Below are 5,538 nucleotides of genomic sequence, written 5' to 3'. Positions count from 1 at the left end.
TCCTTCTGGCAGTGTGTCTGAAAACAGTATGAAGGAATACTTAAAAGGGTTATACCTCTCCTGAAGAGACAGACGATGACAGGAAAGAAGTACTCCAGATTCCTTCCATGATTGCCTGTAGCTGTTTTCTTCTAACCTCACTATTGTAGCAGCCATACTGTAGAAGATCTCCTGCTGGCCTGAACCACAAAATGCCAAAAGGTGGCTTTTCTTTCAGCTCGCAAAATAGCTTTACATGTCTGGATAAAACACCTTGAACGAATACAGAAATACACAATATTGTATTTAAATATGTTTTGTGTTTGGCGGATGTCTACAGTGACTATTTTGGGTAATTGTTTAGTATGGCTTATGAGTGGTAGCGGTCAGGACAATAGGTGAAATCCTACCATTCCACCCTGATGTGTGTTTCTGTGTGTTTTTGTGTCGTTCCTGCACTTTTTTTGGGGAGGGGGGGATAAATACTGGTCAGGGCACATGCTGTATTTTATTTAGCCTTGCCAGGTTATGTCTTGCTCAGCATAGGAAGGTGGATAAGATCTCATCTCCCTGACACCACCTTACCTCACCTTTTTGTGTGTCCACTGCTGCGGCGCCATTATTAAACATGTGTTCAGAGGAGTTGGATTGCTTCTCCTCAGTGCCAACGAAAAGCCCAGGCAGCTCTCCTGAATCCCTCTGCAATCAAACAGAACTGACTCAACCACAAACTAAAGTTCAACCACAAACTCTGAACTCTGACAAAAAAGGATGCCAAACTTTTGCCAGTCACTCAGACTCTTGTTTCTTGTACAAACTTCCTCTTGTAATTTTATTTTAGAGTCACTGTGAATACCTGGTACCAGCATATTAAGATACAGTATATACAGATTAAATTATGAATCTAGACTTTATCAGTATGTGAAAATACTGTATGTACAGCTGAACTGTTCCATGTTACTTAGTGCATTGGGTTGCATATGCCCTCCTTTTGCAGGATGATTATGCAGACAAGTGTTAATCATGGCCATGCAGGCTCCTGTTTCATCTCCTGTACACGTTGAAGCCTCATGACTGAACAGGGAAACATTGATGTGAGAAGACCTGTTTTACTGTGTCTTGTATAGTTATTTAGATTGTAGGAGGTTGGTCAAGCATGAGAATGTGCCAAGCAACTTCCAAGCACCCCTCTGTATGTGTGTATGTATAAAAATGTAACTTATTAATCATGCAAATGTGGATTTTCTTGTAGCTGTTTAAAATGGAGGGAAGTCATGAGGACATAATGGGAAATTGGTCAGAAAGGTGGGCTTGGTTATAAATTTGAGTTTCTTTTGTAGAAAACCAACAACCATGATGTGATGTGAGAAAATACTATCTGCAACTCTTGCTTAACCTGACTATGGTTCTTATTATCATTCTAATACTGAGCTATTTCAGCCACAGTTCCTACATATTTAATAAGGTCTTAAAACACCATTAGGTACGCCTTAATCGGTAAAACTTCTATAAGAATGGATGGTCAAAAATGGTCATAATGGTGTTATGTGAAGGCTTATCTCTCTTGACTTTGTGCCTACCTGAACATGTAATGTATGTGATCCCAGCTTAGTCACTTCCTTTCTTTGTCTCCTTGTCCCACTAAGGGTTTTAGTGGTAGATAAAGGATTTCCCGAGTGACCATTTCAACATCAAGTCTTGACACATGTTGCAAAAGAACAGCTAGTAATAATAACAACAACAATAATAATAATGATAATTATAATAGATGTGTGTTGTTGATCTAAAGCATCAATGAAGGTTTACAGCTCTGTGAGTACCACTGATTGTTAAAACAGTAAAATATATATCATTTTTAAAAATGAATTAAAAGGAAAAAGGTGCTTAAAATGACTAATGATGCAATGGAATCACGTTTAAATTGAAGTGAATGTGTTGATTGGCATATGCTTCTCCTAGGGGGAGGATTATTTTGGTATTTAAATGTTTAAAATAAAGTCTCACAAAATCGAATAAGTATCTAAAAAAAGTTTGATGTGGCTGAATGACCTCAAAGGGGAAATTGTATGAAAAGAAGTCAGCAATAATTTGGGTGTCACATACTAGATCGACCTCATCTGGCGATTCAACTATCAAAGTATGTGCTCTCAAGCCAAGTTGATTATAACAAACACAAATATCCCAAAGGTAAATCATTTTGAGATATTTGTGTTTAGGTGAGAGGGGAGGTTTGTCATTCTTCTTAGTTTGTAGAAAATAAAAAGATTAAAAAATCCAAAATCTGGAATCAGGAAGATATTTGTTCAAAAGATGAATGTTTTAATTGGTCAAATTAGTGTTTGGATGAAAGACAACTGACTAAAATTGACTTGACGTGTACTTCTGCTCATGAAAATGTCACATTTTATAACAAAAGTATCTCACACTACATTTGTATTTAATCAAGAGCAGGGATAGAAGTTGTGTGTTTGAGTGTAAGGCAAAAAAAATAAATAAAAAGAAACAGTTTAACAGCTAACAACATCCAGATGATCAGTGATCATAATCCAAAGTCTGATTGCTCAAAAGAATGATTTTGAAAGTCAGGGTATAAAATGTATGTAGGAACATAAATTAATAGGAGACATGATTGTGTGTATGTTGCAACAGTTTTATTACTGTTGAGAATGATGTCACAACTGAAGATTATGAGGTGTTGTTTGTCTATATGGGTAAAACATCTATTATATCAGACAATTTAACACCAGATGGTTTTAAATGCTGCCCCTGTCCTCCAAAACATCACCAGAGTGATATTAGTTGTGAAATTGCATGTCTTTCTTTGTTTAAATCACGCAGGCTGAACCTTTTCAAATTTAATCTAGCTCATGTCCTGAAATGATTCAATTATAATCAAACAGTTGTGATGGTTGTTATGCTCTCTTACATTTTACAACTTTCTTCTCACAAAAAAAAAAAAAAAACACAAAATGCTACCAAACAATCCATACAAATTATAAAAACTGAAACCACAAAACCATAGACGTCAGCCTCATGGTGGCACCAGTCAGAAAGCCAAAGGGTATCCAAAGTCACTCTACTATACACATCCCAATATCTTTCACACGTCATGGCAGCCAACTCATATTTATCATAATCACCTACTTTCATTTGACAAGTGCCAACTAAATTTACTGCGGCAACATCCACACAACCATGTCTCCTGTGTCAATGAATCTCCCCATTTGAGGAATTTATAAAGGATTATCTTATCTTCACATCATCCTCGGTGAAGTTCAACATCTCTCAGCGCCAACATTTAAAGATACAAGCAGCAAACACATGTAGAGATTTAGAGTAACATAATAATGTTTGAGGAAGTTTGAAATCCTGATAGGATGCGCATTCCCATCTCCCTGGATTGATAAAGCATGAGGTAAGAAAAACACACTTTCCAAAGCTTGTTCCGTGAGCATAATACAGCACGACAACATCATACAAACATTTCCAGGACTCTGTCCTCTGGAAGGCTATCCTAAACATCAGCAGCATAAAAACACTTTATCTTCTCTCCTCTGACACCGGGAGGAGAACTGATGACAACAATGCGCCGGCCTATGTCTTTATTTGGGGTTGGAGCACAGGAGGGAGTCTTCACTAGGGGCTATGTGTCACACACAGCTCAAGAGCTTAGCGCCAGTTTGACTCAACTGGGTTCTGTAAATACCAAGGCTATGTGCTGGTGTGTGTGCGTGCATGCATGTGCTCAGACTGCTGGTTCACGTATATTGTATTTTAAATGACCAAGCCTATGTTTCCCCAAACACACGATGAAAATGAAATCTGATGTGATTTTGTTTGCAAAATCATTGCTGTGTTCCTGGAATAAAATGAAATTGATTTCATAAGTTTGACCAGCCTTACACATGTACAGATACAACCGACAGATAAATATTTTTACCCAAGAGTTCTTGTGATGTTTAGAAATACACCAAATAGTTTATTTTATCATGTGTAACACTGAATTAAATTGAGGATTGCCATTTTTGGAGAAATGCAAAAAGCTTGGTTCAAATACATTCTGACCACAAGTCAGTACACATATGATTTCAAAGAGACAATAAAAGAGAAAGAAAACTTGAGCATTTAAAAGACAAGATTCTTAAAGTCTTGTGGTGTGTTGTTGATAAAACTAATTCATGTAGAAGAGTTTCTAGAAGGCATCCAAGCTGTTAATAAATGATGCCGCTCATATAGTAAACTACAGCGATAAACCAATCTCAGGCCTGCTGTCATGTCATAACTTCTAGAGTAAAACATTAAAGAATGAAAAACATCTGAGCACTTTGGCCTCACTGAAGTTGTGTGAGGCTGCAAGGTTTCAACTTTTTCTATTGAAGTTCTAGCAGGATTTCTTTAAGGTCCTAATTTTTAATAGAAGACATTAACCAGACTACCTCAACTGTACAGTACATTCACCTTTAGACAAAAGGGTTTGTGTACTTTTGTTCTTTCTGGGAAAGTGACTGCTTGGATTATTAGCTGACAGCTCTACAGCACTGTTTCTTAATCTTCACCCTGTTTCTGGAAGGTCTCCATGTGACAAGTTGTCATTGTTTCCCCAAACAGACACCAGGGGCAGGCCATAGTTTTTAGTATTTTTGTTTTCTATCAAATTAAGACTTGAGAAAGAGTGAATAAGATAAAAAGGGACCTGCACAAAGAGATACCACCTGTAGAATATTACCATGAGAGCACATAGATTTTAATTTCTTCTCTATTGCTTGAAATCTAATTTTCCTTAATACAAGAACAAATCCAAGGTTACAATGGTCAGTTATTTAGTTTTTGTGCAGAAGTGTCCACTGGCAGATTGTTCACTTGTTTGTGTTAATAATAGTAACACTCAACACAAATTAAATACGTTGTCATCATGAACATTTCCCAGAGGGGAAGCTTCAAGACCTGCTGGGTGCAGCCTGTCAGGGTTAGACACAAGAACAGTAACACATGCACAGCAGAATACAGTTTAATACAGTAAATTGCATCTATAAAGCAACAAAGTGCCTTTCATGAACAACTAACTTTTCATTGAATTTAATCAACAGCCAACCTTTGTGACAATCTCAGCAAAACCACACATTGGTGGGACATGATATTGCATTATATCATCTGCTTAGCCACTTTATATCAAGGCAGTATACAGAGTCTTATCCACCACGTGAGATGGAAAGCAGAGTTAATAAGACCATTAGGACCTTACAGTGAGGACTGCTGAGAGATCATAGGAGTCCTTCTCCCCAGGACACCTAGGATGAGTGTTTATCAAAGGCCTCCAACATCAGAAAGGACTATTTCTATGGCTTTGACTCCCTGCTGTGTTGTTGGACATACCATAGTCAATAAACGCAATAAAGCACATTAGCATCTTCTTCAGACTGCCAGACTGACATAACAACATATTCACACATTTATTGCACTCACATTTTCATGAACCTATGAAAATATTGGATGCTTTTGTCTTGATGTTCCTAAACAAACATTTGAATTTCAGCTGCGAAATTACACCTTTTGGGCTCA

The sequence above is a fragment of the Echeneis naucrates genome, chromosome 14, assembly GCF_900963305.1.
Source record: "Echeneis naucrates chromosome 14, fEcheNa1.1, whole genome shotgun sequence".
Taxonomy (NCBI): domain Eukaryota; kingdom Metazoa; phylum Chordata; class Actinopteri; order Carangiformes; family Echeneidae; genus Echeneis; species Echeneis naucrates.
The sequence above is the reverse complement of the archived record's forward strand: the minus strand, read 5'-3'. Positions refer to the sequence as shown.